The sequence below is a fragment of the Lutra lutra genome, chromosome 2 (assembly GCF_902655055.1).
Source record: "Lutra lutra chromosome 2, mLutLut1.2, whole genome shotgun sequence".
Taxonomy (NCBI): Eukaryota; Metazoa; Chordata; class Mammalia; order Carnivora; family Mustelidae; genus Lutra; species Lutra lutra.
Window position 1 is genome coordinate 181,011,101 of NC_062279.1, and position 23,476 is coordinate 181,034,576.

Genomic DNA, 23,476 nt, shown 5'->3' on the forward strand with positions numbered 1-23,476 from the left:
TACAATGTAATACTAGTTTCAGGTGTACAATATAATGATTCAACACCTCCACACAGAACCCAGAGCTCATCACAGCAAGTACACTCCTTAATCTCTATCACCTCTTTACCCACTCCCCCACCCACCTCCCTGCTGGTAACCATCATTTTGTTCTCTACAGTTAAGAGTCTGTTTCTTGGTTTGCCAGGCTGTCTCTCTTTCTCTATGCTTGTTTATTATGCTTCTTAAATTCCACATATGAGTGAAATCATATGGTATTTGTCTTTCTCTGAGTGATTTATTTGCTTAGCATAATACTCTCTAAGCTCCATCCATGTCATTGTAAATGGCAAGATTTCAATTTTTATGGTTAATATTCCATTTTATATATCTATAGATAGATACAGATGTATCTATCTATAGATAGATACAGATGTATATATCTATATCTATCTACCTATCACTTCTTTATCTATTCAACAACTGATGGACACCTGGGCTGTTTCTATAATTTGGCTATTGCAGATAATGTTGCTCTAACCATCAGGTACATATATCCCTTTGAATTAATATTTTTGTATTCTTTAGATAAATACCTAGGGATGTGATTGCTGGATCTGAGGGTAGATCTATTTTTAACGTTTTGAGGAACCTCCATACTGTTTTGCACAGTTGCTGCACAGTTTGCATTCTCATCAACAGTATAAGAGGGTTCCCTTTTCTCTGTATCCTGGCCAACAACTGTTTTTTCCTGTGTTGTTAATTTAGCCATCCGGACATGTATGAGGTGGTATCTCACTGTGGTTTTGATTTGTACTTCTCTGATGAGCATCTTTTTAAGCGTCAGTTGGCCACCTGTATGTCTTCACTGGAAAAATTACTATTCATGTCTTCTGCCATTTTAATTATTCATTTTGGGGGTCTTGGGTTTTATAAGTTCTTTATTTCGGATAATAACCTCTGATCAGAAATGTCATTTACAAATATCTTCTTTCAGGGACGCCTGGGTGGCTCAGTTGGTTAAGCAGCTGCCTTTGGCTCAGGTTATGATCCCAGCGTCCTGGGATCGAGTCCCACATCGGGCTCCTTGCTCATCAGGGAGCCTGCTTCTCCCTCTGCCTCTGCCTGCCATTCTGTCTGCCTGTGCTTGCTCTCTCTCCCTCTCTCTCTCTGACAAATAAATAAAATCTTTAAAAAAAAACAAAAACAAAAACAAATATCTTCTTTCATTCTGTAGGTTGCCTTTTAGTTTCATTGATTAGTTTCATCGATTCGCTGTGCAGAAGCTTTTAAATTGACAAAGTCCCAGTAGTTTATTTTTGCTTTTGTTTCCCTTACTTTGAGAGACATACCTAGAAAGAAGTTGGTATGGCTGATGTCAAAGAGGTTACTGCCCTGTGTTCTCCCCCTACAATTTTTATGGTTTCAGGTCTCATGTTTAGGTCTTTCATCCATTTTGAATTTAGTTTTGTGTTTGGTGTAAGAAAGTGGTCCATTTTCCATCTTTTGCATGTTGCTGTCCCGTTTCCCCAACAACTTTTGTTGACGAGACTGTCTTTTTCTCATTGGATACTCTTTACTGCTTTGTTGAGGGTTAATTGACGATGGCTGTGGGTTTATTTCTGGGTTTTCCATCTGTTCCATTGACCTACATGTCTATTCTTGGTGCCAGTACCACAGTTTTGAGTACTAGAGTTTTGTAATATAAGTTGAATATAAGTCTGGAATTGTGATGCCATCAGCTTTGCTTTTCTTTTCCAAGGTTACTTTTTGGACATTTGGGGTCTTTTGTGGTTCCATACAACTTTTAGAATTGTTATAGTTCTGTGAAAAATGCTGTTGGCATTTCGATAGGGACTGTATTAAATGTGCAAATTGTTTCGGGCAGCACAGATATTGTAACAATATTTGTTCTTCCAATCTGTGAGCATGGACTATCTTTCCATTTCTTTATTATTGTCTTCAATTTCTTTTATCAGTGTTCTATAATTTTCAGTACACTGATCTTTTACCTTTTTGTTAGGTTTATTCCTAGGTATCCTATGAGGTTTTGGTGCAATTATAAATGGGACCGATTCCTTGAATTCTCATTCTAATGTTTCATTACTGGTGCACAAAAATGCAACAGATTTCCGTACAATGATTTTGTGACCTGGGACTTTACTGAATTCCTGCATCAGTTTCTAATAATTTTCTTGGTTGAATCTTTTGGATTTTCTATACAGGGTATCATGTCATCTGCAAATAGTGAAAGTTTTACTTCTTCCTTGCTGATGTAGATATCTTTCATTTCTTTTTGTTGTCTGAGTGCTGAGGCTAGGATTTCCAGTACTATGTTAAATAACAGGGGATAGTGGACAACCCATCTTGTTCTTGATGGGAGAGGAAAAGCTCTCATCATCTTTTCCCATTGAGGAAGATATTAGCTGCAGGTTTTTCATATATGGCCTTTACCGTGTTATGTTCCCTCTGAAACTTCTTTGTTGAGGATCTTTTTCATGAATGGTTATTTTAATTTTTGAAATGATATTGAAATACAAATATCTTTTTTTGAAAATGAGTTATTAGTAGCAGATATGCATTAAAGGGAATGCTAAAGGAAGTCTAGGGAATGGAAAAGAAATGATACCAAATAATCAGTTAAATAATTAAGACATTTGAACTGTACATATATGTACAATACATGTATGTTTCTGTATATGTATACATACATGTATGTCCCTCCATATATATGTATTATACACACACACACATATATTTTCTTCTTTTTTTGGAAAACATTATGTTGAATAAAAGAAGCCAAATACAAAATGTATATATGGCATGACCCTATTTAGATGCCATTCTAAAAGAAAGACTACTAATCTTTGGTGACAGAAAACAGATCACTAGTTGTCTGAGGTTGGGAACCAAAGGCATTAATTGACTACAAAGGGTCACCAGGGACTTTTGGGGGTAATGGAAATTTTCTACATCTTGATTGTGGGGATGAGCACACAGACATATATATGTCAAAACTCATCAAACTGTACACTTAACATGGATGTATTTTACTATATATAAATTCTACTTTATTAAATTTAAGACATAAGCAAAAAAACCTAATGGACTTGGAAAATATAAAAGATTTCTATTTAATGAAGAAACTATAAGCAAAGTTAAAAGATTTAAGACTAGGAAGGATGGGGGCACCTGGGTGGCTCAGTGGGTTAAAGCCTCTGCCTTCGGCTCAGGTCATGATCCTAGGGTCCTGGGATCGAGCCCCGCATCGGGCTCTCTGCTCCGCAGGGAGCCTGCTTCCTCCTCTCTCTCTGCCTGCCTCTCTGCCTACTTCTGATCTCTCTCTCTGTCAAATAAGTAAATAAAATCTTAAAAAAAAAAAAGACTAGGAAGGATGTTTGCAACGTCTAAGACTAATGAAGTGTTAATAGAATGTATGCAAGGAACTCCTGAAAATCAACAAGGAAAAGACAGGAAATCCTGAAGAAAGAGTGGACTTTTCATGTATGAAAAAGAAGTTCATCCTCAGTACTAAAGTAACACAAATTTGTCAGTTTTCAAAATGACAAAAATCAGGAAGTTGGAGAGTACCAAACATTAGAAACTAGAAGGGTTTAAGCTGCCAGGTTTTGCTGCTAGGCCTATAAATTGATTCAGCCATCCTACAAAGCAATCAGGGAGTACTTAGTGAAATTACATGTGCATGTGACCTATAAAACCCTCTTCTGGTAATACTGTCAATTACAGGGGATAAGATGAGTAAAATGTGGTAAATGCATGAGATAAGAACCCAAGGCAACAGTGATAAAAATAAAATTAGACGCAGAGTAGAATTAATAAATCATAAAAAAGCGTTGAGTAGAAAAACTATTAAACAGGAGATGATTCAAAGTGATTTACATAAACTTAAAACATATGAACACATACATACAAAGAATAATACTATGTAATTTTCAAAGACATATTTAACTAAAAGTCTAACATGAATATGAGTAAAAAGAAATGCCAGGGGAGATGAGGAATTAAGAAACATAATTATAAAAACGTAAGAGAGGCCTTACACAGATTGACATCAGAGAAGTATAAATCTGTACTCAGAAAGGGAAAAAAATGTATTTATGCATGTTATTGTTACTCAATACTATTGTAATGTTGTGTCCTTACTCTTGCATCTGAACTAATACTCCTTTTTCAAGAAAGCCTAAACTATGAAGACAATAGCAGTGTTAAAAGCATGTGCTTTAGATTACTGCCTTTTGCATATCAAAATGGGTACAGCATTCCTTGGGAAACTTCAAAGGATCATTTTATTATTACTCCCCCCCCCAGAGGGAATACATTTATTTTTCATGGTGTGTGTCATATTGCCAAGACTTACCTTGTTTTAAATTGAAAAATGTATCAAGAACCATGATTCAGTTTAGTTGAACATTATGAAGTCATAATGTCTCTCATTTCATAACAATCATTTGGTGATGCTAGAGTAAGTGTATCTTACATTATCTAAGAATAATCTATTTACAAATCTCCCAGCGATCTATTTTCTACCTCAGCTGCACCCACTTTTATTCTTTTGCAAAAATTGCTGAAACCTCTATTTCCATTTGCAACATTTTCAGGTAAAATTCAATTAGTTATAGTTTTATGAAAGGATGTCTTCATGAAGCTCTTTCTCTGTGAAGGAAATAAGACATACAAAACAACTGTAAGAAAAGCAGTGTGTCATAAATGACACTCCATCCTTTAGAAGATGAAGAAATTAGAAAATGAGGAATTAGAGAAGCTTTGTGGATGAAATAACAGTTTAGCTGGGCCTTGACATTAGGAAGAATTCAGACATTCTGAAATAGAGAAACAAGATGTTCCAACTAAAGAGAACAAAGGGAGGTGGTAAAATAAGGAGTATGTAAAGGAACTGCAAGTATTTCAGTTCACATAATATGTTGTACCATATAGTGTGGACATATAAAATCAGACAGCAAAATTAAGTTAAAAGGCATATCACAGAAAAAGAATTTTAATTTCACTACATACAATTTGGGTAAAAGCTAATGGCATATCAGAAACAAGTCAAGAGTATTAATCAGTTGCAAAGGAAGAGCTTGGGAGAAGAAATGACATGACATGACATGAAATGAGGAGACTGGTCAGAAAGTTGTAATAACTGTCAAGACATGATGAGAACCTGAAAGAGGGAAGATGCTATGAAAATGGAGTGCAGAGGAACAATGTATGTGTGGAAGATTTTCGAGAAAATGGGAAGCAATTGGGTGAGTGAGATTAAAAAATAAGCTCAAATGACTAAGTATCTTGTAGTACAATCAGTACACTGAGTCATTACCAGGAAGAAGGAAAAGGAGGAAGCTCAGGTATAAAATAAGCCTGCCACTGGTTCCTGTTAATATTTGGTCTTTAACCTAATAAGAGCTCCTAAAACTCTTTTACCATCCCAAGTGATAGGAATGTCTGACACAGAGCTCCTAAAATGTGTTGGAATTTTCTGGGTGACAGAAATATGTTTGGTTCTAATAAGGTAACTTTGGTGGACTCCTAGATGAAGGATGATCACTGGAAAGATCAAGTCATGATTAGAAGCTTGGAACTTTGAACCCAAACCCCAATTTTCCAGAGAGAGGATAAGGGCTGGATATCGAGTTAATAAGTGATCATGCCCACAACATGTGGAGACATCCATGTTGGTGAACACGTCTACATGCTGGGAAGATGGCACATTCCAACTCCACAGGGACAGAACTCCTGTACTTAGAACCCTTCCAGAGCTCACCTTATCCATCTCTTTATCTGGCTCTTCACTTATATTCTTTAAGAGAACCCTTATAAAAAACTGGCTCTGGTAAGTAAATGTTTTCCTGGGTTCTGTCAACCACTCTAGCAAATTATCAAATACAAGGAGGATGTCTGGGAACCTCTAATTTTGTACCAAGTTGAACAGAAGTTGTGGGTATCCTGGGGACCTGCTACTTGCATCTGGCTTCTGAACTGGAGGGAAGAAGGAATCCTGTGGGTCTAAGCCCTTAACCTGTGGGGGTCTGTGTTAACTTTATAAAGTGCCAAAACTGAACTGAATTGCAGACAACACCACAGTGATGTTGGAGAACTGGTTAGTGTGGGGAAAAATTTTACTCGTTTGGTAGACAGAAAAGTAGTAGACAGGAAATATGACTCTTCCTTTCCAGACATCATGTTCAGCAGAATAGAAGAAAATGTATTCTGGGCATAATGAGATTGAAGTGTCCAAGATACATTTAAAGGGATATGTTCAAAAGACAATTGTATTAGTCAAGGTAATGTTAGCTGCTGTACCATGCAAACTTCAACATATGAGTGACTTACATAATAAATGCTTATTTCTTGCTCATATATAGTCTAGTTAGAGTGTAGAAGAGGGGAGAGAGTGTCTGCTCCAAAAAACACGTAGGAACCTTGGCTGAAAAGTTTCTACCACCATTAACATATGGCTTCCACTGTTTATCTGAGCCATGGTAGACACAGTCCTAGAGTAGAAAGCATAATAAAAGATTACATTATGAAAGAGTTAAAAACAGGAAGAACAGAATCAAAATGCAAGCTCCTAGAATTCATATTTTTAGACTTTATTTATGAAATAAAGATTCAGAAGAAGATTCAGAAATTCAGTGTCACTAAACCTACTGAAAGGTTTTCAAGAAAGAATGGATAATAAAATGTATCAAATCATGCAGAGTCAGGCAAGGAAGATGAACACAGGGGAAAAAAAAAACCTGATGGGAATGAATGCCTGAGACTAATATTTCACTTTATAATCATGTGGACTTAATAGTTCTGAGGAGACACCACATGAAAAGGGAGGAATGGATAAAAGAATAAGTGAATGTGAAAAGCTTTAGTCCACGTAAATAATTAAAAAAAAAATTTAGTGTGATCATTAGTTTTAGGTATACAACATAGTGATCCAACTTCTCTATAAATTATGCTCTGCTCACCACAAGTGCAGCTGCCATCTGTCACCATACAACACTGTTACAATATCACTGACTATATTCCCCACGTTATGCCTTTTATTCCTGTGACTTATTCATTCTACGAATGGAAGCCTGTGTCTCCCACTCCCCTTAACCCATTTTGCCCATCTTCCATCTTCTTCCCTTTGGCAACCATCAGTTTGTTCTCTGTAGGTATTATTCTACTTTTTGTTTATTTATTTGATTTTTGGTTTTTTTTAGATTCCACATATGAGTGAAATCATATGGCCTGATGATCTTTCTCAGGCTGACTTATTTCACTTAGCGTAAGACCCTCTAGGTCCATCCATGTTGCCACAAACAGCAGAATTTCATCCTTTTTTATGGTTGTATAATATGCCAGCATGTATTCATACAGATAACAACATAAGGAAAAAAGGAGTGTACACAAGAATGTTGAATGATGAAGATAATGGTGGATTACAAGGAATGTTGTTCAGTCAGCAAACTGGAATTCCATGAACATATTTTAAGTTTGAAGATTAAAATCCAGTTCAAAATAAGAGTATAAATAGATAGCTATAAACTGTAGGACTGATAAACAAGGTCACAGAAAAGGTGAAGAAGGCGCAAGTTGGAAAAAACTGCAGTAAAATGCCTCAGAAATTTAGGAAAAGAAATTACATGAACAACAAAATCCTTATAAAAATATGTGAATTTTTATGAAAAACCATTAAAATTATTGAAAGACAAAAAATAAAATGAAAATATGGAAAGATATACATATTCCTGGATGGAAACAATATCATAAACATGACAATTCTCCCTAAGTCACATTATTATGTAATATGAAGTCAATTTAAAAATGCTAACAGGTTTTATTTTGCTTCATTTTGTTTCGGAGAACTAAATATGCTGATTCTAGAATTTGGATGGTAAAATAAACAAGCACCAAAAACTAGGAAATTCATAAAAAAGACAAGAAAAGAAAGGTGGGAACAATACTCTTCTCAAATGTTAAAACGTATTTTCAGCTATAATACCAGTGTAATGCTAAGCATGATATATAATGTCAATAGCATAAAAAACCTAGAAAATAACCAACACACTTGGAAGCACTATATATAATAAAGGTGGCACTGCAAGGTCATGTTAAAAAAAAAAAGATGGATTTTTCAATAAAAAATGTTAGGATAACTAAGTTGCCAATTTGATTGCTTGGATCCATCTTTCTTTCACAAGCACTTTCATTATTCTCTCAGCCCTTTTCTTCTTCACCTTGATTATTACTTTGCCCCATCAATCCAACAGGACAAATTCTCAATAAATCAAAGATTTCAGTATGTAAAATGAATGTGAATCAAATTACTAAAGAAACTTCAGAAATATTGTTAAATAATTTTACCCAGAAGTCATTCTGTTCACCAAAACCAGGCCCCCGAAAAAAAACAAAAACAAAAAACTTTATTAGAAAATCATGAATGGCAAAATCCTAGAGGAATAATATAAAAAGACAAGTAAATTGAGAAAAATAATGGCAACTAACACCACAAGCAATACACCAGTTTCCAAATCCTCCGAAAAAAAACCCTCAAAAGAAAAATGGGCAATACGTAAACTGATAATTTATAAAAACGGAAATATGAATGGTTCTTAAAAATGAAAAATTTCTCAATTATAATCTGAGAAATAAAAGCCATAAGTGTATTGAAAACATCTTTCTTTTTCCTGATTGGTAAAGACTCAAAATTTAATAACTCGCTGTGTTAATGAGGATGGTATAAAGATATGGGTATTCTCACATACTGCTGGTGGCAATGTGCAACATCTAAGAAAATTACAGATGTACATATTACCTTCAGGTACACTTACACATACACAACTGTATGCACAAGGTTATTCACTGAAAAGCTGTTTATAATTGTAAAGTTAACAAACCAAATGTTCCTCTAGTTTGTAAACATCTTATGATGAAAATGGGTGGCTTTTCTCAAATTAATAAAATTATGAATGAAAAGGACAGAACACAACTAACACCAAGGAAGTAGAAACAATCATCAGAAGTTATTATCAACAGTTATATGCCTATAAGCTAAGCAACCTAGATGAAATGGCTGCATTCCTGGAAAACTATAAACTCCCAAAATTGAGCCAGGAAGAAATTGACAACCTGAATAGACTGATATCTAGTAATGAGATTGAAGCAGTGATCAAAAACCTCCCAAAAAACAAGAGCCCAGGACTTGATGGATTCCCTGGGGAATTCTACCAGACTTTCAAAGAAGAAATAACAACTATTCTCCTGAAGCTGTTTCAGAAAATTGAAGCAGAAGGAAAACTTCCAGACTCTTTTTATGAAGCCAGCATTACCCTGATCCCCAAACCAGGCAAAGACCACACCAAAAAGGAGAATTTCAGACCAATACCCCTGATGAATATGGATGCTAAGATTCTCAACAGGATCCAACAGCACATTAAAAAGATTATCCACCATGACCAGGTGGGATTCATCCCTGGGTTATAAGGATGGTTCAACATTCGCAAATCAATCAATGTGATAGAACAAATCAATAAGAGAAGAGAGAAGAACCACATGGTCCTCTCAATTGATGCAGAAAAAGCATTTGACAAAATCCAGCATCCGTTCCTGATTAAAACGCTTCAAAGTATAGGGATAGAGGGAACATTCCTGAACTTCATCAAATCTATCTATGAAAGACCCACAGCAAATATCATCCTCAATGGGAAAAAGCTTGCAGCCTTTCCATTGAGATCAGGAACACGACAAGGATGCCCACTCTCACCACTCTTGTTCAACATAGTATTAGAAGTCCTAGAAACAGCAATCGGACAACAAAGAGAAATAAAAGGTATCCAAATTGGCAAGGAAGAAGTCAAACTCTCTCTTTTCGCAGATGACGATTCTTTATATGGAAAAACCAAAAGACTCCACCCCGAAACTACTAGAACTCAAACAGCAATTCAGTAATGTGGCAGGATACAAAGTCAATGTACATAAATCAGTGGCTTTCTTATACACTAACAATGAAAATACAGAAAGGGAAATTAGAGAGTCAATTCCATTTACTATAGCACCAAGAACCATAAGATACCTGGGAATAAACCTAACCAAAGAGGTAAAGGATCTGTACTCGAGGAACTACAGAACACTCATGAAAAAATTGAAGAAGACACAAAAAGATGGAAGACCATTCCATGCTCTTAGATCAGAAGAATAGATTGCCTAGAGCAATCTATACTTTTAATGCCATTCTGATCAAAATTCCACTGGTATTTTTCAAAGAGTTGGAGCAAATAATCCTAAAATTTGTATGGAATCAGAAGAGACCCCGAATCACAAAAGAAATGTTGAAAAACAAAAATAAAACTGGCGGCATCACGTTACCTCATTTCAAGCTTTACTACAAAGCTGTGATCACCAAGACAAAATGGTACTGACATAAAAACAGACACATAGACCAGTGGCACAGAGTAGAGAGCTCAGATATGGACCCTCAAATCAATGGTCAAATAATCTTTGACAAAACAGGAAAAAATATACAGTGGAAAAAAGACAGTCTCTTCAATAAATGGTGTTGGGAAAACTGGACAGCTATATGTAGAAGAATGAAACTCGACCATTCTCTTACACCATACACAAAGATAAACTCGAAATGAATAAAAGACCTCAACGTGAGACAGGAATCCATCAGAATCCTAGAGGAGAACATAGGCAGCAACCTCTTTGATATCAGCCACAGCAACTTCTTTTTCAAGATATGTCTCCAAAGGCGAAGAAAACAAAAGCGAAAATGAACTTTTGGGACTTCATCAAAATCAAAAGCTTCTGCACAGCCAAGGAAACAGTCAACAAAACAAAGAGACAACCCACGGAATGGGAAAAGATATTTGCAAATGACACTACAGACAAAAAAAAGGTTGATATCCAGGATCTATAAAAAACTCCTCAAACTCAACACACACAAAACAGATAATCATATCAAAACATGGACAGAAGATATGAACAGACACCTCTCCAATGAAGACATACAAATGGCTATCAGACACACTAAAAAATGTTCATCATCACTAGCAATCAGGGAGATTCAAATGAAAACCACATTGAGATACCACCTTACACCAGTTAGAATGGCCAAGACAGGAAACAACATGTGTTGCAGAGGATATGGAGAAAGGGGAACCCTATTATACTGTTGGTGGGAACGCAAGTTGGTGCAGCCACTTTGGAGAACAGTGTGGAGATTCCTCAAGAAATTAAAAATAGAGCTTCCCTATGACCCTGCCATTGCACTACTGGGTATTTACCCCAAAGATACAGATGGAGTGAAAAGAAGGGCCATCTGTACCCCAATGTTTATAGCAGCAATGGCCACAGTCGCCAAACTGTGGAAAGAACCAAGATGCCCTTCAACGGACAAATGGATAAGGAAGATGTGGTCCATATACACTATGGAGTATTATGCCTCCATCAGAAAGGATGAATACCCAACTTTTGTATCAACATGGATGGGACTGGAGGACATTATGCTGAGTGAAATAAGTCAAGCAGAGAGAGTCAATTATCATATGGTTTCCTTATTTGTGGAGCATAACAAATAACATGGAGGACAAGGGGAGATGGAGAGGAGAAGAGAGTTGAGGGAAATTGGAAGGGGAGGTGAACCATGAGAGACTATGGACTCTGAAAAACAACCTGAGGGTTTTGAAGGGGTGGGGGGTGGGAGGTTGGGGGAACCAGGTGGTGGGTATTGGAGAGGGCACGGATTGCATGGAGCACTGGGTGTGGTGCAAAAACAATGAATACTGTTACGCTGAAAAGAAATAAAAAAATAATAATAAAAGAAAAGAAAAGAAAAAGAAAATGGGTGACTTTCAAAATAAGAAAAAACCCACTAACTGCTTTGAGTATATACAAACACATCACACACACATTTACTCACACTCAGGAAAGCAGACCACTGGAGAATTGGAAGTGCAATAGCCTGATAGCTGCATTTAGGAACAGTAAGCATGCCTAGTCCTCTTAGTGATACAGAAGAAGTGAAAGAAACAGTTTTCACTGAAGAAACTGACTTCGTGGGCTATAGCTTCTTAAAAAAAAATTCAGCTACTAACTTAGTCCATTTGTACCTAGGACAAAAACTTTTTCAAGTCTTTGAAAATGTATAAGGTCTGAAAAATATAAATATATTGAAACTAAAGCATGAAAACTACATAAGTAAAATGAATTAATAAATGCCTATACAATTTTTCATGGCAATTAGACAATCATTTAACTGAACTTCATATTTACAACAATATTTAATTGATACATAAGTTCATTTTAACATGTTGACTTCAGTGCAGGCCTGGGTTTCTAAAAGAAAAAAGGATCTAAAGATCTTTAAAATACTCTGAGACTTAGTTCAATGAAAAGGTCTTAGTTTAAGATATATAGATACCTTAATAATAATAATAATAAGGTAGAAACAACCTAAGTGTCCACCAACAGTGGATGCATAAACAAAATGCAATATATACACACAACGGGACTTATTACTCAGTCATAAGAGGATGGATGAATCTCAAAAATGGTATGCTAAGTGAAATAAGCCAGATACAAAAAAACAAATATTGCAAGATCTTACTTACGTGAAATATTTAGAATAGGTAAATTAATAGAGACACAAAGAGATCAGAGATTACCAGGGTCTTGGTGGAAGGGAGAATGGGCAGTTATTGCTTAATGAGTACAGAATTTTCTCTTTGGAGTGATGGAAAGGGTTTGGAAAATAATGATGATGACTGCACAACACTGAGAATGTAATTAATGCCACCAAATTGTACACTTAAAGATGGTATATTTTATGTTATATATATTATAACCACAAAAAAATGTTTTAAAAGGAATGTATGGGAAGTGGTTTATAACTACTGACAGCCATTTTAAAGATAATTAATTTATATTTGTCTAGCTGATGAACTCACTTCTCTACCTGATTCTAAAATATCCTAAAATACTTCCCACAGTCTGTAACTGAAGTATTTCAATTCTGAGAATCCAATTAAGTTTTTATTTCCTCCAGTTATGTAACAGGCTTAACTAACAACGATAGAAAATACGTTCCGCTTGATAATAAAACAGATTTCTTTTTCATTTTTGCTATGAATACTAACACACATATTCTGTCAAGCACATGTTAATTTCACAAATGTATTAATTTTATTAGGCTGTTATAGAAATTAAGTTATATAAGACATACAGGAATGAGATTGTGGGTGTATATGTGTGTAAACTATTTAACTCAATGCCTCGCACAGAATAGTACTTAGTACTGCATAGTGGTAGATGGAGAACATATACTATAGATAGAACTCTGTTTAGATCTATGTTAATCTCAAAAATAGTGTGTGGAATCAGGATAAAACTTTATAAATACTTTATTTTAGACTTTGTCAATCTCCTAAATCCTCTTTTACATTCTTTGTCCAGACTAATGGCTACTATGAAGTGTCAATCTCTTCATTATAAATTCAACTACTGAAAAAAACTTTAAAAAACTAAGATTTGAAACAGTCTTTTTTTTTTCAATAAAATCATAACTGGGAACTTTAGATATTTATAATCTTCTGTGTTCCCTTAATAACATAGCAAGTTCCATTACAAACAAATGCTTGTAACATCCTTCATCTTTATCCCTCTGTAATACTATAGAATGAGAAATCTACTTCAGAGTAAAAGTTCCCAAAAGCAAAGGAAGATTTGGGTATCACTGTATCAGGGGAGCGAAGATAAAAATAACATTAAAGAAAATTTTCAATAACCAAATCACAAAAAACATTCAGCTCAACTTTTATCAAAGGTCCAATTACATTAGAATACTGTTCCCTAAGCATTCTGTCTAACAAAGTTTTTCTATATTGTAATTTAATTACAGAAAATATCTGCACAGTATTTTCCAAACATTCTATTTCCTAAGAGATTACCTTTTCAGTAATGCCCATTTGGCCACTTGCTTACCATTCTTTTTTGATACTTGAAGGCAACTATGAGTTTAGCAGCCAACCTTAATTAGTTAGAAAAAGATATGAAATTTTCAAAATTATTCCTGGCTTCCAATTTATACTGTATTAATCTTCTCAGGCCGCTATACTGAAATAGCATGGCAGCTTAAAAAACAGAAATTTAGGGGCACCTGGGTGGCTCAGTGGGTTAAGCCGCTGCCTTCGGCTCAGGTCATGATCTCGGGGTCCTGGGATCGAGTCCCGCATCGGGCTCTCTGCTCAGTGGGGAGCCTGCTTCCCTCTCTCTCTGCCTACCTCTCTGTCTACTTGTGATCTCTCTCTGTCAAATAAATAAATAAAATCTTAAAAAAAAAAAAAAAAAAAAAACAGAAATTTAGTTCTCACGGTTTTAGAGACTGGAAGTCCAAGATCAAACTGCTGGCAAATTTGGTTCTTGCTGAGAGCTCTCTTCCTGACTTTTAATATGTCCTAACTCTTGTGTCTTCAGATAGAGCTCTGGTCTCTTCCTCTCCTTATACTAATTATAATTCTTAGACTTGTGATGCTATTAAGTCCATAGCAACAGAAGGCTTTATACTCATAGCCCATTATGAAGGCTCTACTCTCCTGGCCTCATCTAAACTTTACCTCTCAAAAGCTCCATCTCCTACTACCACCACATTAGAAGTTGGGGTTGCAACGGGTGAATTTTGGGGGACACAAACATTCAGTCCCTAACACATACTTGGTCATTATATTTAATTTGAAGTCAACACAGAAACTTAAAATATTTATGAAATATCATCTCATTATGAAAGTGTCGCTCTGCATACTTTTCTTGAAAATTTTAGTGTTCTCATATACTGGTGTGCATTGGACTCATATGGGGAGCCTGTGCAACATAAAAATGAGATCCAACCCAAACCTGTGAGTATAGATATGTTAACGAAAACAATTAACCTGGGTTTTCTATAGATGAAAACTACTGGCAGAAAAAAAAAAAAAAAAACTCTTCCTGTATAAATAATCTAAGGAGGATATTGGAAAGTAAAAAGAAAAACTCTTTAATCCAACTCCTTTGAAAATTCGTGACTGATTTTTGATTATTACAGTCCCCTGATCTCTTCTGGAAATCTAACGCAATCTTCAAGTCATATTCATCAAATATTAATGGCTCACTATAATCATACATTTGTTTATAAAAACCAGGAATACATAATTTTAGGAATAGGATTCATCAGGATGAGATGAGACTCTTAGAAAAGTAATGACAATTAAGTACCCATGAGGAGATTTTTCTAATATTCTGCTTTATGTGTTCATATACTGTCTCATGCTGCCTGTTGCCACAATTCAGAAACAGCAAAGAGCAAGGCAGGATTTAAAGAAAGACAATGATAATAATGAATTACAGAACAGATTTATATAAAGAAAGACAGTAAAGGCCAGAACTATTCATTTCAAAAGACTGAGGGTGAAAAACTGAAATCACTGTAAACAATGGAAAAGGTAAACATGAGTATTTACTAAATCCTAAATACCTAAAACATAAATCTAGAAAACAGTGTATTCTTTGAAAGTATATTACTATGTTTCACAAATGAAGAAAGCAGCCTGCCAACTATAAGCAAAACAGTTTCAAGGAAAACTTAGGTAATTTACATATTCTGGATAAGCATCAAATTATGAAAAAAAGTTAAAAGGTATTTAGGTCACATTCCTATTTTATGGCATTTGAAATCTTGCCAAACAATCACACTGTCTCACAGGAAACACTTTCAAAGAAAAAAAAAAAAAAAAAAAAAAAAAAAGTCATGAATAAATTACTACATCTTACACTGGAAATAATTTAGATCATTTTTAATATTTTAAGTGATCTAATATATTTCAGAGATAAGATGTATAAAGTGCACACATATATAATATACACATATTTCAGGAAACTACTGTCAGTCAAATTTCATCATATGAGGTAACTACCATTATTCCTCACTAGATGAAGGGTGCACATGGAGTATGGTCACAGAAGCCAAGATACTCATTATCTATGTTAGTTCTTTGATTTTCAGGAAGACTGGACCTGTGCCATTGAAAACTATTTAATTCTCTGTCAGACCCTGGTAATCATGCATCAAAGTATAACGTGGTCCATTAATACGGAGTAAAGCAAAAGTATGGACTATTAGGTGATTGCACAAACGTGTCCTGATGCCTTATTGGTATTTATAGCTTCTCTCAAGTGTGTGGTTGAGTGGAGATGGTCAATCCTTATTATTCTAACCTGGATCACTAGCAGCTTCCCTGCTATTCATCTTCTGGGACAACCCTGTGTGGCACAGTTAGAAGAAATGGTAATATACTCAAATTTCTTTCTGTAACTTATCTAAGACATTAGAATTCTGAATGGCATTTGGCCTAATCCCAGAAATTTTATTCCACATTGATTTTGCCTTTCCTAGGGCTTTTTTTTTTTTCACTTCACAATCTGTACCCAAAAAATCACCTCAAGATCAAACCCTGAAATCAATGCCAATATTCCTAGACCTTCTTTTTGAATCAGGTCAGGTTCTTAAGCATTTTGTGCTTTTTCAAAATATCAACTGATTATAATTTTTATGCTTTATCTTAAGACCACTTTCTCATTTTTACTCCTTTGAGTCTCTGTGATTTTATAAATAGTGTCCTTATTATGGTCTGCTTCTGGCTTCCCTTACAGACTTTGCCCAGAGTCCTGGAGTACAGCAGCCTATTTTTGTACTCTCTTGAGGAGGCTTGTTCCCCAGCCCTCCCTTATTGTGAGTTTGTTCCAGGCTGTCAGCTGCCTGATGTTTTGATGTCTCTCTCCATTAACTAACTCTTGCCTTTCAAACACGGAGCTTCAGTTTCTTGTTTACTGCCTTCTTTGTTATAGCTCTTGGCTTTCTGCTTCAGTCTGTGTGTCAATAGAATCCTTGGCAACTCCCTGTGTCATTTCTTGCCTCTCCTTCTCCACAGATTGCTTTTCACCAATTTGATTTTCCAAAGATAGCCTGTCAGCAGTTCAAAGTGTGGAATCCATCTCTAGTCTCTTAGACTGTGCGCATTTTAATTATTAGTACAAGGCAGCAAGGCTGACGCACTAAAGTGACCACCTGTACTGTCTCACTGAAAAAGCACAAGGGTTAAGTCCTGCCCAGGGTGCCTGAAATCCCAGATAACAGATTCACTTCTCCAATCTCAAAAATTTTAATATTTTCAGGAAAGCTTGTGTAAACTGCAAATACTCTCTTCTGCTTACCCTTAGGATTTTTTATATATACTACTGTGGTACTTACCATATTATATATTCTATCTTATACTGTATGATATAATTAACTTTGTTTCTGTGCCCCCATAAGACTGTAAGTCATTTGCAAAGGAATGGTATTTCAGTCCTTCTATCTTACTGTCTAGGGCGGCACATGGTGACAATGGTCTCAATACAATCGTTGAGCTGATAAACATAAAATATAAGTGGACAGGGAAGAAACAAACTATTAACTTCTAATATATTTATTATTTTTTTTCTTTTGGTAAACTCTACACCCAACATGGCGCTCCAACTAAACAACTGGGAGATCAAGAGTCATATGCTGTTCCCACTGAGCCACCCAGGCACCCCTGGAGTTCTGTTCTATGCATTTATTTTAATTGTAATACTAATAAGTATCAGAGAAGTGACTCAGATGCTGCAACAGAAAATTCAAATAACAATAGTTGAAATAACAGGCTGAATGTTTCCCATGTAATGAGAATTCTATAGGAAGAACATTACTAGTATCGATTTGTAAGTTCAAGGAGGTCATGTCTAAAATCTTAGTAATACTCCTGGCCTTTCAAGGTTATAAGGCAGTTGCTCCAGATCCTGTTATCATGTGCATCTTCACACAAATAAGGAAGAAGGAAAGGGAGAGAAGGAAGAAAAAGCAACATCCGTATCAAGAAAGCAAAACCTTCCCAGAAATGCCATCAGATTTCTATTTCACTAGACAGAATTATACAAGACTATCTCCTATAACAACAAGAAGAATAAGAAAATGAAGGGCTTGTGATTTTTCCTCTTCTTTTTTAAATTTTTTTTGCCTGCAATAATTGTGGGACTCCATAAGTAAGAAGGAAAGGAGAATAAATATTAAGTCACAGAAATCTCTGTCAGAGGGGTAATGAGGAGTATATAAGTGCTAGGAGAGAGTCAATATAAATGAAAATGCAAACATAAGAGAGTCAAAGTAAATAAAAGCATATGAAGTCAACTGATGGCTGCTTTACCATCCTGCCCAGTAACGGCTGACAGGGGTCTGGCATTTTGATTTATAAGTTTTAAAGCACTACTGAGGCTTAAGCTTCATGGGAATCCTAATAGAGTATCCTTCTATTTTTCATTCAGCCTCTTCATGGGCTTCATAAATAAAGTTTTCCTGAGCACTTTCTCTGTATCTAGCACTGTGGTACATTGAGTGAAATAACATAATTGTCTTCAAGCTGTCCACTTTGAACTGAACTTTTCAATAACAGAAGTGAGCACAGGGTCATACAGTGGTTCACTGAAGAGGTACCTAACTCAAATGGGGTGTGTGCTTGTGGAGTGGGAATTTAGTCAGAGAACTGCCACATAAGGAGAAAGGGGAGCTCTCCAAATGGTGTGCAAAAGGATGTTACTGGCATAGAGTGTTAGTGCATAAAGGCACCAGAAGGCAAACAAAGTAAAAAATATCCTGGGATTTGTAAATTTTTTAGTGGTGCAAGGCACATAATTTAGAGCAAAAGGCAATGGTAGTGAGAGAAATTAGAAGAAAGGTAAGCAAGAACCAAAGGGTATTTTTAGACAATGAGACACTAAATGAATATAAACTGGTATCAGTTTCATGCTTTAGGAAGATTTTCCTGGTTCCTGGTTTACTGGAAACAGACAACACTCAAAAGAGGGAATTCAGTTAAAAAACTATTCCAATGATTCAAGTGAAAAATATGAAGACTCATCCCAAAATAGTACCAGAGGAACTGGGGGAAAAAAAAAGAAAGAAAGACTGACTGACTCCACAGACATTAAACAAGTCAAAGTTAAAAAATACATTTACCAAATCCTGATGTGTGTGCATGTGTCTATGTGGGGGGTGGGGTGGCCAGGCAGGAGAAACAAGTATAGAGTGGGGCAGAAATGAGGGCAGAAAAATAAGACAGCTTCTATTTCTTCACTCATTCACTGGTTCAATAATGATGATTGAGCCAATTTTCCTAAAGATATATGTTTGGGGTAAGACAAAATATACACACCTGTTCATAGTATGTCTATACATGTGACCCAAGCATAACACGAGGCAACCTCACCAAGAAAACAGTCATTCTGTCACAGAGAAACTTAACAATGAACCCTTAAATCATGGGTGAACAGCCTACTTCCTAGAGCAAATCTCAAGAACCTAGGGAATAATATAAAACACAAGATATTATTAAGCAAAAAACAGGCCTGATCAACACAGTTTCCAGAGTGAGTTACTTAAATACCTTCAAAATGACTCATTAACAAAATGAGAAACTTATTATACTGGTCTCTGTAGCAATTAAAAATAAATTCTGATATCTAAGATATCAGATAAAAATTCTTAAACCATAAGGAAAATGATGCAGGCTTCACAAGGCCAATCCTTACTTGAATAGAATAGCAAGGCACCCAGGAACAGATTATGGTTCACGGTCCCAGGTCCAGAGAATACCAACCCACGTGATGTGTTGGAAGCATGCAACAGCTTCTAAAACTAGCATTCTATTATTCTGCCTTTATATTATGCATAAAGGTGCCTTAAGGTTCACTAACCCAATAGTTCTTGTCACTATTGTTACCAGCTCAACCATGCTAATAACAAGGAATCTCTTAATGCACTGCCTGGTTTGAAGAAAAAAAAATGTATAGAAGAACGAATAGTGCCCAAAGTAATTCGGGCTCCCAGATGAGAAGAGCATCCATATTAAAGAATCCATCTCTTCTGTTTCAAAAGATTTCTTTCCACTATGTTTGTGCATCAGAGACTATTTGATCTTAAGGACAATAAAATCAGCAACTTAGGAGAAATGAGTATGATTAAAACAAACACACAGTATAGTGGTTGTGAGGTCACTTTAAGTTAAAAAGGTCTCAAAATCTTGGCTTTTGCACTTACCGGGTTTGTTAGCCTCTCTAAGCCTCATTAATAATATAGATAAAATGACACTTAATTCACTGAATTATTTAAACGCTTATGAGGTACCCAGGCCCAAATCTGGCTTAAATTAGTCTTAAATAGATACTGACATAAAAAAATGGATTAACAACATCTTTCAGGGATAGTGATTTGTATTCCCCTTTTACAGAAGAAGAGACTGAAACTCTGAGAGGCTCAGTGACTTGTTCAAGGTCACGATGCTAGTAAATATTGAGAACCAGGATTCAAACGCAGCTCTACTGTGGTAGAGAGTAGACTGCCCCAATTTTTTTTAATTCTACATTTTAGAAGATACCCTTTCAAAAAGCCAGGACTTAATGTAAATACTGTGCTGATCTTATGGTTTCAGAATTAAATGAATGAAGGCGAATACAGAAGAAAATAAAAGCAAAAGCAGTCTGTTCCAAAGAGTCCAGTACTACAGCCCTGTACATGATCAAGTTTAGGACACAAAACCTATGAGAAATGGTTAAAACAATCAAGATAATTCATAATCTGGAGAAGAGACAGTAGGAGGAAATATAATTGCAACTACCCAATTTACAGAAATGTAATTTAGAATATTATGCACATTTTCAGTTTGCAAGAATGGTTTAATTATTCCAAAAAAACTAAAAATTAAATGTAACAAAAAATGACAGTTTTTTGTTGTCAGTTCTGAATAAGAATTTGTGGGGATGGGGGTGATTTCAGGGGATAGATGAGAACTCTATTTTTAATTCATGGATGAATTACTATGTTTATATTTGCAGTTCTGTAGCTATAGGGGAGCTGCTTGTAAGGGAATATTAAAACCTGAATTATTTTTCACATGATGTAGATTTCAAAAACAAAATGTAATGTCTGAATTTTCATGTTTATTAATTAAAATACCTATGCACTTACCAAAAGGAAACTGTTCATAGCAATTTTCCATTTAACAAATTTATCACCAACAAAGAACTGGATTATGCTGTAAAAATTTCACATTTACTAAATGATATATAATTTAGCATTATCTTGAACTGAAGAATTTGAGGGATTAGGTATTTTCAAATTCTACTTTTAAGCTGACCACCGGCTCCAGATACAACCATAAATTAGGGCAAGAAAAACACTGAATGCATATTTGTGGATAGTTACACACTATACTGATCAAATCAACCTAGTATCAAAAAAGGCCTATCACCAACTAATAGCAAACTGATTTTTAAAAACAATGTCTAAATTTCTCATAAATATATAATTACACAGTCACACCAGGGGGCGCTCTTAACACTGAAATGATAGATGACATATTTTAAAACACATGGTGGTCTCAGTTGGCCAAAATGAGATTTTTTTCTAGGCATACAGTACTTGCAACAAGTGCTTATCTTTTGAAAATGTTTGCTGGCAACACACACATTTCCTTTTACATCCCAAATGTTTGCGTTGTTAAGACTATCAAGTTAGTCTATCAAGTAAAACATTTTCTGCTGATAGGAAACATCTTATTTTGGAAACATTTGTCTGTTTAGACTGGCATCTGTCTCTTATTCTTTTGGTGGTTATGCTGATTCTCAATAGTCAACAGTGCTTAAGAGTACATAAAACTTAAAAAATGGTTTTACTGCCCATTTTATTCTTTGTAAAATTTCTATCAAACCTGCAGCTCCTCCCCACACACATAAACACACCATAAAAAGGGGGTCATCTAAATTGACACACACACACACTGAAATTCTAATCTGGGCAGTTTGGACTTTTTCTGTATTTTCTCATTACCTGGTAAGAACTCTGAAGCCTAGATGCCGTCCTCAGAAAATGCAAGATTCAGGTTCCTAAAAATATAATTAGAAAATCAGTGTGAGCCTTCAAGGAAATAGAAAAAGGCAAAAGGTCAGTTTGGGCTATATTTTACCCAGAGAAATCATCATTTACTACTACTCCCATCAATAGTAAACATTTTTATACAAATGACATTTGATTACAAGTAAACTTTAAGAAATAACTTAAAGTCAAAAGGAAAGAATCATGAAGTTTGTGAAAAAGGACATAGCTACCTGTTTTCCTCTACTGGAAGAGGAGGAGTTTATAAGCTTTTCCAACCCATGTATTTGAGATCACCCCCTTTTTTAGCAGCTGCTTCCACAAGTATTATCTACTTGTGCCTAAAATGAAACAGGAAAAATTCTAACCAAGATTAACTGGGTATGAACAGAGAGCAGGTTCCTACCTAGGATGTGAGTTCAAGGAAACAAGAATGGACCGACCTGCTGTTTGTACCCTAAATGAAATTCATGAGGATACTAATGTCTCAAATCCTGTTGACAGGAGCAAAGTTTTCATTCTAGAACAAGAGTAGGCTTTAAGGTAAAAATACACCTGGGAAAAAAGGTGTATTTATTTATTACTTTACATCAAAGTATATGTGAATGACGGGAAGTCCTACCTGCATAGAAGTAGATTTTAATACAATTTTTGACAATATGGAGGGGAAGGAAGAAAAAAAAGAATACAGGATGAAAAGAAGTCAGGCTACAGAGGAGAAAACCCTACAGGAAGAGAATGTTAGCAGTCAGGTGACTACTGTTACCTGCATTACTCCCTCTTGATCTTTGGAGCGAAACAATTACCAGAGGTTCACCAAGCCAAATGAAGCCTTGTTTGGTAAGAGGGAACAAATGACCTGAACTAATCTGGCATATGGTAAAGCCACCTGAGTTAGAAAGAAGTGGTGTTTGGGGTTCCATTTGGTCCATGGAGGTCCTGAGCCACTTACTGGAAAACAGAGATAGAGTTTACTCCCCACTAGGACTGGAATTGGTTGCCAGAAAGCCAAGTAACCTATAATTTAAATAAGGTCCTAGTGTCACCTGAAGACAAGGATACTAATCAGAAAATACCAAATTTGTAGAACAGTTTTGATAAACTGGGTGGTAGATATGAGAAAACAGAAACAGTCAAGGATGACACAAAGGTTTTTTAGCTGAGCAATTGCTGTCACTTAATGGGAGTGGGAAACTGGGAAAAGCAGGTTATTGGGGGAAATAATTATTGTGACTTTGGGTATGTGAATTTTGTTAGGTCTGTTAGTAATACCCAAGAGGAGCCATATAAAGCAGTTAGGCAAATCAGTGCAGAGTTTAGAGAAGGGAATCAAGCTCTTAACTACAAAACTATGGGTTGTCCACTTACTATATCTAGAGCCATGATATACTAGAGGAAGTGAGTGCAGAGGAGAGAGAGGACAGACAGACACTAGCCTGGAAGTTGGTAGACTCAGGTGGCTCCATCACCCATGCCACCTGGTGGTCATGCGTTTGTATGATTCTCATTCCCGAGAGTGTG

The 23,476-nt window shown here is 35.7% G+C and overlaps 1 protein-coding gene across 3 annotated transcripts in view; it reads right to left on the reverse strand.

The window, feature by feature from the left end:
- The window catches only part of LOC125094364 (cytochrome c oxidase subunit 7B2, mitochondrial), a 169,557-nt gene that overhangs the window by 88,617 nt on the left and 57,464 nt on the right, over nt 1–23,476 (reverse strand). For 2 of the 3 annotated variants that reach the window (XM_047719958.1, XM_047719957.1), the window contains exon 2: nt 21,911–21,966. The exons of the other annotated variant lie outside the window; for it this stretch is intronic. The gene's annotated coding sequence lies outside the window, so the exon portion shown is untranslated. The remainder of the gene's footprint in view (nt 1–21,910; nt 21,967–23,476) is intronic. 3 annotated transcript variants of the gene reach the window in all.